Source organism: Crinia signifera, chromosome 5 (assembly GCF_055691185.1).
Source record: "Crinia signifera chromosome 5, ASM5569118v1, whole genome shotgun sequence".
Classification (NCBI taxonomy): Eukaryota; Metazoa; Chordata; class Amphibia; order Anura; family Myobatrachidae; genus Crinia; species Crinia signifera.
The window spans coordinates 189106455-189119940 of NC_139221.1; the positions used below are offsets into that span (position 1 = coordinate 189106455).

At 45.0% G+C, this 13486-nt stretch overlaps 1 protein-coding gene and 1 long non-coding RNA gene across 12 annotated transcripts in view; one reads left to right on the forward strand and one right to left on the reverse strand.

Moving 5' to 3' along the window:
* Positions 1–13486, reverse strand: part of CCDC127 (coiled-coil domain containing 127) — a 172853-nt gene that overhangs the window by 2920 nt on the left and 156447 nt on the right. The window lies entirely within an intron of this gene.
* On the forward strand, positions 10879–11625 carry LOC146079616 (uncharacterized). The gene is made up of 3 exons (XR_014474649.1): positions 10879–11144; positions 11269–11465; positions 11551–11625. It is a non-coding gene; the product is annotated as an uncharacterized LOC146079616 (long non-coding RNA).

Below are 13486 nucleotides of genomic sequence, written 5' to 3' on the forward strand. Positions count from 1 at the left end.
ATAATAATGCCATGACACCACAGGCTGCTCCCCCTGTATAATATAAAAGTAATGCCATGACACCACAGGCTGCTCCCTCTGTATAATAATAATGCAATGACACCACAGGCTGCTCCCCCTGTATAATAATTTGTGTCATGGCATTACTATTGTTATATTATACAGCGGGAGCAGCATGTGCTGTCATTGCATTATTATTATACAGCGGGAGCAGCCTGTGGTGTCATTGCATTATTATTATACAGCGGGAGCAGCCTGTGGTGTCATTGCATTATTATTATACAGCGGGAGCAGCCTGTGGTGTCATTGCATTATTATTATACAGCGGCCCTTTAAGGGCGACCAAACTGCTGCTGCGGCCCCCGATGAATTTGAGTTTGACACCCCTGTTCTAAATGAATGGTCCTGTCTATATGTGTATCAATTGTATATGTTGCTACCATTATGATCAACCAACAAGTTTTTTTCCATCTGGTTTAGAAATATACAGACGTTTAAACACACAAAAAAAGATTAATTTAACCTAGCAGAATAAATTAGAATCACCAGGAAGCTTCTGACACAAGCTTATGTGCACCTGCAGCAATGTGCAATAATATCTAAACAGGTTTGGTATATTAAGCTGACATTCAGAATGTAGACACGGACATAGTGTATGTTGATGATGTCATTTTATACTCATTTTGAATGAAAGCAGTGGCCGAACTGGAAATATAAAAGTGGAGGTATGGAAAATGTAAGGGTCAGATTGTGGAAAAGGGAGACATGGAAGGGAACACAGATTGGAAAAGATTGAGGTGAAGGGAGTGGCCAAGGAGGTGGGTGGGTAAAGAGGTCCAAAGCACAATGCACCTGCATCAGCCAGTGGTGCTCAGTGATGAGCTGTATAAGCTCTTCGCCTTCATAGCACACTGGACCAGCCTGTGGCTCTCAACGCATGTGGTTTCAGTGGCAGAACTTGTGAGCTGTGAGCCCAGGTGCCAAAATGAACTTGGGCAGGATCAGAGGAGGGGGCTAAAAGTTCATAATGTCACACAAGGCGAAGATTGTGGATCCGTCCCTGGTTTAAATCTGGGAGCGGCTTGGATGGACGTGGATAAGAGAGTCACAAGGGTCCCTAGCAGGGGTGCAGGGTCTAACCCACCAGCAGTCATCCTCAGGACCCCCACAAGGAGTTTAGATTTTGCAGTGTCTGTCTAGTAGGTCGTGCTCCCCTCCACAATCATAAAATGAATGACACAGGGAAGATGATGAAACAAGGATCACTGGATCGGGAAACTCCAGTAAACTAAACTTGGACCGGGAACTCTGGAAATAAACAGAGCTTGAATCGGGGACTCCGGGAACTAACTAAGGCTTGAATCCAGGAAAACAGTGTATTAGAGTCACTGTCCCGGTAGTAGCAGCGGGCTGGGGTGATTGGGGCAGTCACAATCAGTGCAGCCATCTGTCTGTAGATATTTTTAAAGGTGATCATGCCTTGGGCATGCAAGACACATGCAGTTTACTTGATTGGGTAAAGACAACAAAGCAGAACTACCCCCTGTGTATTGGATTAAGATAAAAGGGAGGCCTGCATGGCTCAGAATATATAGCGTAGGGTTTTTGCTCCTCGAGGGAGCGAGTTACGCTATATATTCTTAGCTTATGGGGGTGCCTCACAGTCAAATATACAATATAAGAAAAAAGAAGGAAAGGAACTGTTTGATGGGGAACGCACTGAAGAATGTACAAAGTTAAAATATAACCTGTATTGGTTTATTTAATATTTCCTGTATCTTAGTAAGGAAAGTTTGACACAACAGTGAAAAATGAAGGTAAAAACATGGACATACAAGCACGAAAAATAAATGTGTACAAAGAAAGAAATTAGTGTGTTTTAAAATGTATACAGAGACCAGTCTGAGAGATAACTTTTTATATTATAGCCTGTGATTGGTTTGTATAATTATTAGACCACTTCAGAGTGTGTTGTTATATGTGTAATTATTAGACCCATTCAGAGTGTGTTGTCACACGCACACTGCACTTTGCACTAGATGGTGTCAGAGTTCACTTCCAATATAGTGTAACAGGGTTTATCATTGTCTATTTATTGTAGAGCTCTGGTGCCATCTGCTGGATACTCAGCAGTATTTGCATATAATTTGTACTGATAGGTAGCTGTCAGAAGTGCATTTAGCAGGCATGTAAGCCTGATCATAAGGCATACAATAGAATGTATATCTTGGCACTAGGTGGTGGTTTCTGGAGTCCCACTGCTGGGCTCTTCCAGGCACCTTCCACTCAGTTTTGTTCCCACAACTCGTATTTGCCTTAAGGGATCTTTTTAAAAAAAATCTGCTACATACATACATACATACAAACAAACAATCACATTTCTAGTAAGGCTATCAAGTATCTCAGACTGGGTCTATGCCAACGCGCACATTTCACTGTCTGAAAACAGCTTTGTCAAGGCCAAAGTACACATCTATTTTTCGTGTTTGTATGTCCATGTTTTTACCTTCATTTTTCACTGTTGTGTCAAACTTTCCTTATTAAGATACAGGAAATAAAACCAATAAAGTTTATATTTTAACTTTGTACATTCTTCAGTGCGTTCCCCATCAAACAGTCCGTTTCCTTCTTTTCTCTTATATGGCTCAGAATATGTAAACTTCTGTGACTTCTAGAAGTGCTGAACCGGTGTTAACATCTTGCCTTCAATCCCGTTTTCCACCTGTTCTCAGTTGAGCCCAGTGTCCACAAGCTCCACCATCTGCCAGTTACCATGCAGGGCCTAGTCGACCAATGGGGGTCAGCCGATGCTAGTCAGGAGGTATACAGCAGCAAGTGGTTTCATGTGCCAGTGGTGATAGCAAAAGTGGGTGGAGTCAGTAACAGGCAGTTAGGGTATTTTCTCTTACCATCACTATTAGAACAGCATACCTCCCAACTTTCAAAGTTGGGAGGTCGGGACGTCCGCGCGGCGAAGCCGCGCGCGCTCCCGAAAAGGGGGCGCGGCCTCGCGGAAAGGGGGCGTGGCCTCGCGGTGTGACGCGAAATTCGGCCACGCCCCCGTTTTCGCCGCTCGTCGGCGCTGAATAGACGCTGTGCGCATGCGCACAGCGTCTATTCTCGGGAAGCTGGGGGGGCTCCCAACTGTCCCCCCCCACCGCGGGACAATGGCGGCCCCGGGCGGGACGCGGGAACGTCCCCGAATATCGGGACGTTCCCGCGGGAATCGGGACAGTTGGGAGGAGTGGAACAGGTCCTATGAGATCCAAAACCATTCTATGAAGGCTAGGCGCAGGCACCCATCACACCTTATAAAACTACTGTACAAGTGCTTATTAATATGCCTGCAGTAACCATAACAAGCATTAAACATGAGTAAAAGTATTGCCAAATAATATACCACAAACAAGTGTACACAGTAATATGCCACTATTAATACCCATCAATAAACCACCAGTACTAATAATGATGAGCAATATGCTAATAATTGTAATAATGGGTAGTAACAGGTCACAAATTGTAATAATGGGTAGTAACAGGTCACAAATACTAGTAATACAAATAAATACAACATAGAAAATAGGATTTTAATACCTACTGGTAAATCCTTTTCACAGAGTTCATATGGGATACTGAGGTCTCAATACATTGGGGAATAGAGGTCATCCGACAGGAGACAGGCACATAAATTTCTTCAACCAGGGTGTGCTGGCTCCTCCCCTCTACTTCCCCTTACTAGCCAGTTAAGGAAACTGTGCCCGAAGGAAGGATGAATGTAATGGAGGTAGGATTAACGTGAACAAGTAATATGGTGAGATTCGCACCAGCACACCACAACAACATACTTAATTAATTTAAGTTAACCCCATTAATGTAACATTATAACATAATGTGATTCGTAAGGAGAAACAAGTCACTAAAACTCAGACGCTCCAACTCAGGTCTACGATCCTGTAAAGGTACAAACCAGAACACTGAACTCCCTGCCTTGCAACTTGCAAGAACAGCTGAACAAGATCTCAAGTAATTGCAATCAGAGCACCGCACTTAGGTGGGAGCTCAGTATCCCATATGAACTCTGTGAAAATGATTTACTGGCAGGGGTTAAAGTGGGCCGGAACGCACCGGAACTGAGTTCCGGCAGTTCAAATTGAAGCCGGAACTCAGTTCCGCCTCCTTCGCCCACCCAGCCTGCTGCTGCTGCCGCCCTGCCGAGAATCCATATGGATCTCTCAATGCGCGGGGACACGCCGATGTGGGTGCTACTGCTGCGGCTGCCGTGACTCTGTGTCTATGTGCCCCGCTTGGCGCTCACAGTCACAGCCGCCTGTCACAATAGAGACTCTTTTGAGTGACAGGCGGCTGTGACTATGAGTGCCGAGCGGTACACAGCGCCGGGCGGGGACTGACCTGACTGCCTCCCCCTCCTGCTGTTGGGATTGGCCACCAAGGGGGGACAGAGGAGGGACCTGCGCTTATGCGCAGGCTGTCACGGCAGCAAGCTAGAGCGGAGTGGACGCTGTGCAGCCTCGAGTCCAGCGCTTACCACACGCTGCCTTCGCTAGTAGTAGCCCCCGCCAGGAATCACATCAGACAAGTTGGACAAGTTCAACTATATTACCCCCAACAAGTAAGTCTGTGCTTCTGGCTTCTGTGGGGAGGTGGGTGGGGGACGCGGAGGGATTGAGTTAGGGAGGGGGGGGGGGGGGGGTTGGCGTTGGCGGGCCTTTTCTCTGGCCTCGGCGCCATTTTCCATTTTACTGCGCAGTGCGCACTCAGTCTGCTTCTCCTCCACCTCCTGCTCCAGCCTCAGGCTCTGTGACCATTACCATTTTGTTGGTGAGTTAGTGTACAGTACACTAACTCACCAACAAAATGGTAATGGTCACAGAGCCTGAGGCTGTGTACACTGTGTACTACTGACTGCACAGCTGTTATCTCAATGATGTGGGGCCTGGGGGAGCAGCAGTATGTTGTGTCATTGGTGCCAGGGGCTGGGCTGGGGGACTAGTCTAAAACTTGTCATTTTTTGTCCAATTTTTTGGCATGTTACTGATGCTGGCTGGGAGTGAGATTACATAGATGGGGCTGGAAGTAGTGTCTATCAATCCAGGGGTGCCGCCATGTGTGCCTTATCAATCCAGGGGTGCCGCCATGTGTGCCTTATCAATCCAGGGGTGCCGCCATGTGTGCCTTATCAATCCAGGGGTGCCGCCATGTGTGCCTTATCAATCCAGGGGTTCCGCCATGTGTGCCTTATCAATCCAGGGGTCCCGCCATGTGTGCCTTATCAATCCAGGGGTGCCGCCATGTGTGCCTTATCAATCCAGGGGTGCCGCCATGTGTGCCTTATCAATCCAGGGGTGCCGCCATGTGTGCCTTATCAATCCAGGGGTGCCGCCATGTGTGCCTTATCAATCCAGGGGTGCCGCCATGTGTGCCTTATCAATCCAGGGGTCCCGCCATGTGTGCCTTATCAGCCCAGGGGTCCCGCCATGTGTGCCTTATCAATCCAGGGGTTCCGCCATGTGTGCTTTATCAATCCAGGGTTCCGCCATGTGTGCCTTATCAATCCAGGGGTGCCGCCATGTATGCCTTATCAATCCAGGAGTGCCGCCATACAGATGGGTCTTTTGCCATCCTTGCTGGCGGGTCGCCAGAACGTACGCGCTGGCGACCCGCCAGCAGCCTCGCCAGCGAGGAGACTGAGACGCGCGTGCGTCTCACGCGCACGCGCGTCTCAGTCTCCGGCGCTAGCGCGACGGAAACCCTGTCCGTCTCCGCCTCAGGGAGACGGACAGGGCTAGGGGGGTTAGTGGGGGGTGCGGGCAGGCGGCGGGGACCCCGGGTTACCGCCGGCAAGCCGGCGGGGACCCGGGGGAACGCATCGAAGCGCCGTCGGAAGGGGACGCGCGCGCCTCTCGTGCGCGCGCGTCCGCTTCTCACCGTCGCCATGGCGCTGGCGGGGGATGGCGGCTGGCGACGCCAGCGCCATCCCCTGCAAAGATGGGACAAGACCCATCTGTATGTGTCTTCTCAGTCCAGGGCAGCTGGCTTTTTTTTTTTTTTTATTAAAATCATTTTATTTTTTTCTTACTGCAAGTTTGCTGTTAAGTGTGCCATATCTAGTGTTCAATCTAGCACCCACCATATTGGAAAGCCCATGCAGTTCCTCTTACCTGCCTGGGGTGTTGCTGTTTGCTGTAGTGCTTCTAGCACAGTGTGGTCTGTATATCAGCACTGATATGCAAACATGTCCTGTGCTAGAAACACCACAGCAGACAGCGACACCCCAGACAGGGAAGAGAAACTGCATGGGTTTTCAAATATGGCGGGTGCTAGAATAAACACTACATATCATTTAAGGGGTGCTGCCATGTGTGTTGTACAATTTCATGGGTGCTGCAATGTGTGCTATATAATTTCAGGGGTGCTGCTAGGTGTGCTATATAATTCCAGGGATGCTCCATGTATGCCGTATCAGTCCAGGGGCACCGCCATGTATGCCGTATCAGTCCAGGGGAGCTGGCATTTCTTTTTTTTTTTTTAATTGAAAGAAAAATATATATATTTTTTTCTTACTGCAAGGGTGCTGTTAAGTGTGCCAAATCATTCAAGGGGTGCTTCCCCACGCATGCGCAGAGAAATGGGACGGTCCGCTGCGTGCGACCTGGCTGCATGGGATGCGCACACGTCTTGGGAACATCGATAGTCGATGGCTACCCTATCTCTCTCTCTGTTGTCTCTGTGAGCTGCAAACACCACAGCTTACTGAGCGCCTTATAAACTGCCCTGAACACATACCCTCACATGCATCCACTAGCAGGGGAAATTATTTAATGATCATTGACGATTAAATGATTTCTCCTGCCTTTGCATATAGAAGTCAGGGCCTGCGTTCACATGGGAATGCCTAGCGTTTTCATGGGGATGCCCATAAAACGCAGGGCATTCCCATAGGTGAGCCCTGTTGGCGCTGCCCTGTTTGGCCTTCCCTCCTCGCAGCAAACATCGGAAACGCACCAAATTTACCTCATTCTGAGTGAACCTTAATTAGGCCCTTAGTGTGTTTTAAATGGGTGATGTGTATTTTATTTATTTGTGGGTAACTGCTAGTGTTTTAAAAGCTATATTGGGTTGGGTGTGTAATGCCTATGCACACCCAGACAAAGTCCGAGTTTTGTGGCAGTGTGGGATACTGGGTGATATCAGATTTTTTTAAGAGAAAATAATTTGCAAGACAAAGTCCACACTGCCACCAAACTCTGACCTGACCCCTGCCACACACGTTGGCCTGCTTACATCCTGCCACCTGCTAGCACCTCATGTAATCTGTCTGTTGCCCCTACTAGATTGTAAGCTCTTCAGAGCAGGGCCCTCTTCCCTCCTGTTGTCTAAGCCTTCTTCTCTACACATTTCACTCATAGCTCTCCTATACTAAAAGACCCAGTGTCCTTCATTGGACACCAGCCCCTAGTAGTACAGTACATTGATCAATGTGGTCGGGCCCCGTACAAGTGTCCCCCTTGAACCCCCCCCCCCCCCCCCAAACACCCTGTCGCCTGCCCTGACTGTAATGTTAAGCTTGTCTCCCTGTACTGTTCCTTTGTACTGCGCTACAATACACTTGTGGAGCCTTATAAATAAAATATTAAATCTGTAATAGATCTGTTTACAGACCAGCACAAGCCACTAAAAGAACTCTCTCTGCACATGTTACATCTGCCCCACCTGCAGTGCACATGGGGGGTTATTTTGGTAATTTTCATGTACAGTGTTACTAAGACTATATATTTTTGTCCTAGGCCAGGACGTGTGTACTGAAAAGGCAGTCTTCAGTGGACAAGGTATCCAAGACCTCGCACCCGACTTGTGTCACCTCACCATACAGTTGGACGGACATCCCACTGACTGTGCTTCAGCTCTTGATAGGCAGGTAAGTCAGGGTTCTACTGGTTTTTTTTTGGTAATCTTCATGTACAGTGTTACTAAGACTATATATTTTTGTCCTAGGCCAGGACGTGTGTACTGAAAAGGCAGTCTTCAGTGGACAAGGTATCCAAGACCTCGCACCCGACTTGTGTCACCTCACCATACAGTTGGACGGACATCCCACTGACTGTGCTTCAGCTCTTGATAGGCAGGTAAGTCAGGGTTCTACTGTTTTTTTTTTGGTAATTTTCATGTACAGTGTTACTAAGACTATATATTTTTGTCCTAGGCCAGGACGTGTGTACTGAAAAGGCAGTCTTCAGTGGACAAGGTATCCAAGACCTCGCACCCGACTTGTGTCACCTCACCATACAGTTGGACGGACATCCCACTGACTGTGCTTCAGCTCTTGATAGGCAGGTAAGTCAGGGTTCTACTGTTTTTTTTTTGGTAATTTTCATGTACAGTGTTACTAAGACTATATATTTTTGTCCTAGGCCAGGACGTGTGTACTGAAAAGGCAGTCTTCAGTGGACAAGGTATCCAAGACCTCGCACCCGACTTGTCACCTCACCATACAGTTGGACGGACATCCCACTGACTGTGCTTCAGCTCTTGATAGGCAGGTAAGTCAGGGTTCTACTTGTTTTTTTTTGGTAATTTTCATGTACAGTGTTACTAAGACTATATATTTTTGTCCTAGGCCAGGACGTGTGTACTGAAAAGGCAGTCTTCAGTGGACAAGGTATCCAAGACCTCGCACCCGACTTGTGTCACCTCACCATACAGTTGGACAGACATCCCACTGACTGTGCTTCAGCTCTTGATAGGCAGGTAAGTCAGGGTTCTACTGGGTTTTTTTTGGTAATTTTCATGTACAGTGTTACTAAGACTATATATTTTTGTCCTAGGCCAGGACCTGTGTAGACTAAAGACAGTAATTTGAAGAAATTATTTATCTCAAGCTATTTAATCAGAAACTCCTAATGAAAAGAAACTTACTTAGTTACTTCAAACCCGTGAATAAGGAAGTGAAAGAGCTAGAAAGCGTTCAAATTAGTGACAGTGAAGATGAGATCGATGGTGCTTCAGCAGCTGCGAGTGGAAGTAACATAGACTCCAGTGTTGAATTTATAACGATTGCAGATGTTGAACATCATACTAAAAAAGTTAGAGGTGAGGGTGATGGCTGCATACCCGATTGCTGGACAGATGAGCAAGCATCACTATTTAAAAAAAAATATTCCTGGCTAAGAATTGCAAATGGAAAAATGGGATGCGAAATTTGTGCAAAAGTTCAGACACTAGGAGCTGGAGCTGAAACATTCAGGGGATTTAGTAAAAGCCTTTCCACAGAATGGGCAACAAGCTGCGTTGGTCCATATGGTTTCACAAAAGCAAAACAACAGTTATCTCTTAGAAAAAAGATTCATGACCATCGTCTTTCAAAAGCACATGAGGCAGCAGTTAAAATCTTAAATGAACAAGCTGATAATATTTTACCAGAGTTAGTTGCAAAACAATACAATGAGCACATTGAAACAACTGTTAGAGTCTTCAGAACAGCTTATCATGTTGCCAAAAATAACCGTCCATACACAGATCATCCACAGTTAATTGATCTACAGGAAGCCAATGGATGTGATCTTGGAAAAATATTGCAGAGCAATGTTGTATGCACAGATATAGTTAGCCATATTTCATGTGAAATGAGAAAGCGACTCATTCAGAATATAGTAACCCTAAAACCAAAAGTAAGCATTCAGATTGATGAAAGTACAAGTGTGTCTAAAAAAACCACAATGATTATATATGTGCGTGCAATGATGGCAGCAATGTCAGGTGATAGTTCTGAAGCTTGCCAACCTACAACTTTTTTCCTTGATTTGGTTGAGCTTGATAGTACTACAGCCCAGGGCATTTGTGATTCCTTATTAACCACGCTGAGCAAGCATGGCTTATCTAAAAACCTTTTGTCAGAACTTCTTGTTGGTTTAGGGAGTGATGGAGCAGCAGTAATGCTTGGTTGTAAGTCTGGAGTTGCCACAATTCTACGTAAGGAATTTCCCAAACTCATTAGTTGGCACTGCATAAACCACCGCATAGAGTTAGCTGTTGCAGATACAGTGAAGGATCTTACCGAGATATACCACTTTCAGTCTTTTGTAGATAGTCTGTATGCACTATACAGTCGTTCTCCAAAGAATTTAAGAGAATTAAAAAGGTGTTCAGCAGAGCTCCATGATATTCTTATGAGCATAGGTCGTGTGCTTGATACTAGATGGGTTGCCTCAAGCTTTAGAACAGTTTATGCTATATGGAGATCATATGCTGCCTTATTCAAGCATTTTCAAGAACAGGTGCAAAGCAAAACTAAAGAAAGCACAAAGTTTGGCTCTTTGAGTAGGCAATTGCAAAGTGAGGAGTTCCTTATGAATTTGGCCTTAATGTGTGATGCTCTGTCAGAGCTTCGTGACCTTTCACTTGCTTTACAAGACCGAAACATTCACTTGGTAAAAGCTCAAAGGCTATTAGTAAGGCAGGTTCATGTTTTTGAATCACGCATTGAAAATGTATCTGGAATTTTCTCAAATGAGGCTTCTGAAGCTATCGCAAGAGGATATTTCAAAGAAGTAGAACTTATTAAGAATGCTAAAGTCAAAATCATCAGACGAGGGCAGTTTTATGCTAGCCTAAAAGCAAATATTGAAAATCGCTGTTTGTCATCAGAAGACATGAATTTTTACAAACTTGTAAAAGTTCTTTACAATGACTTCTGGCCTGATGTCTTGCCAGTAGAGTTTGGTGAAAAAGAGTTGAAAACCTTATGTGACCGTTTCCAAATTAACTTTGGAAAAACAAAGATGGCTTTTCGAGACTTCAAAGACAATGGAGGCAAAAGTGTACCAACAGATTTATTGCCAATTTTGCAATGTGTACAAACTTTGCCAGTTAGTAATGCAGAATGTGAAAGAGGATTCAGTGTAATGAACATAATCGCTACGAAGATAAGGAGTTCTCTTTCCATTTCTCACCTAGCAGAACTTATGATGATTAGCATATGTGGTCCTCCTCTTCACTTATGGAATCCAGTGCCTTATGTAAAATCTTGGTTAGCTAAAGGCAGACGAAGTGCACTTCAAAACACTTGCATGGCAAGACAGAGGAAAGAGGATCACTCCAGTTTCCAGCACTTGTGGCGTTTGTTATAGGTCAGTTGAGAATTATTTAGCATTTTTGCTTTATGTACTTTGATTTCACTTGCTAAAGTGCATCTTTTGCATGCTATATTGTACACTCACCTCCTGCCTCTTTGGCATGATATTTCAATGATAGGACTCTGTCACCTGGAAATGGCAATAACCAACCACCATCAAAAGAGACAATCAACTGAAAATGGCAATTACCACAATGAAAATACACCACACCTGCTAATGGCGATGACCGACCAACATCAAAAGACACATTCACCAGGAAATGGCAACTACCACAATCATGACTAAAGTCACCTGATATTCAAAGAATCATTATGGGTAAGTATCTGTATTTGTGTTGTCCATGTCAATTCCTCTAAAGCCATACAGGTTAACTAACATACACTGTCCTCTTTATTTTCAGCTTCTTCAACATCTTTACTAAACAGCTTGACCACTCCTCATCTCCTTCCTCTGGCGGCTGAAATCTCCAAAGAACACCATGTTAGGACTCGGTCACCAGGAAATGGCAACCACCATCAAAAGACCTTCACACATTAAGGCCAACTGTATTACGACCTCCTCACTTTGCAAATGACCAAGCACCATCAAAAGACTCTATCATCTGGGACTCATAGAATCATTATGGTTAAGTATCTGTATTTGTGTTGTCCATGTCAATTCCTCTAATGCCATACAGGTTAACTAACATACACTGTCCTCTTTATTTTCAGCTTCTTCAACATCTTTACTAAACAGCTTGACCACTCCTCATCTCCTTCCTCTGGCGGCTGAAATCTCCAAAGAACACCATGTTAGGACTCGGTCACCAGGAAATGGCAACCACCATCAAAAGACCTTCACACATTAAGGCCAACTGTATTACGACCTCCTCACTTTGCAAATGACCAAGCACCATCAAAAGACTCTATCATCTGGGACTCATAGAATCATTATGGGTAAGTATCTGTATTTGTGTTGTCCATGTCAATTCCTCTAAAGCCATACAGGTTAACTAACATACACTGTCCTCTTTATTTTCAGCTTCTTCAACATCTTTACTAAACAGCTAGACCACTCCTCATCTCCTTCCTCTGGCGGCTGAAATCTCCAAAGAACACCATGTTAGGACTCGGTCACCAGGAAATGGCAACCACCATCAAAAGACCTTCACACATTAAGGCCAACTGTATTACGACCTTCTCACTTTGCAAATGACCAAGCACCATCAAAAGACTCTATCATCTGGGACTCATAGAATCATTATGGGTAAGTATCTGTATTTGTGTTGTCCATGTCAATTCCTCTAAAGCCATACAGGTTAACTAACATACACTGTCCTCTTTATTTTCAGCTTCTTCAACATCTTTACTAAACAGCTTGACCACTCCTCATCTCCTTCCTCTGGCGGCTGAAATCTCCAAAGAACACCATGTTAGGACTCGGTCACCAGGAAATGGCAACCACCATCAAAAGACCTTCACACATTAAGGCCAACTGTATTACGACCTCCTCACTTTGCAAATGACCAAGCACCATCAAAAGACTCTATCATCTGGGACTCATAGAATCATTATGGGTAAGTATCTGTATTTGTGTTGTCCATGTCAATTCCTCTAAAGCCATACAGGTTAACTAACATACACTGTCCTCTTTATTTTCAGCTTCTTCAACATCTTTACTAAACAGCTTGACCACTCCTCATCTCCTTCCTCTGGCGGCTGAAATCTCCAAAGAACACCATGTTAGGACTCGGTCACCAGGAAATGGCAACCACCATCAAAAGACCTTCACACATTAAGGCCAACTGTATTACGACCTCCTCACTTTGCAAATGACCAAGCACCATCAAAAGACTCTATCATCTGGGACTCATAGAATCATTATGGGTAAGTATCTGTATTTGTGTTGTCCATGTCAATTCCTTTAAAGCCATACAGGTTAACTAACATACACTGTCCTCTTTATTTTCAGCTTCTTCAACATCTTTACTAAACAGCTTGACCACTCCTCATCTCCTTCCTCTGGCGGCTGAAATCTCCAAAGAACACCATGTTAGGACTCGGTCACCAGGAAATGGCAACCACCATCAAAAGACCTTCACACATTAAGGCCAACTGTATTACGACCTCCTCACTTTGCAAATGACCAAGCACCATCAAAAGACTCTATCATCTGGGACTCATAGAATCATTATGGGTAAGTATCTGTATTTGTGTTGTCCATGTCAATTCCACTAAAGCCATACAGGTTAACTAACATACACTGTCCTCTTTATTTTCAGCTTCTTCAACATCTTTACTAAACAGCTTGACCACTCCTCATCTCCTTCCTCTGGCGGCTGAAATCTCCAAAGAACA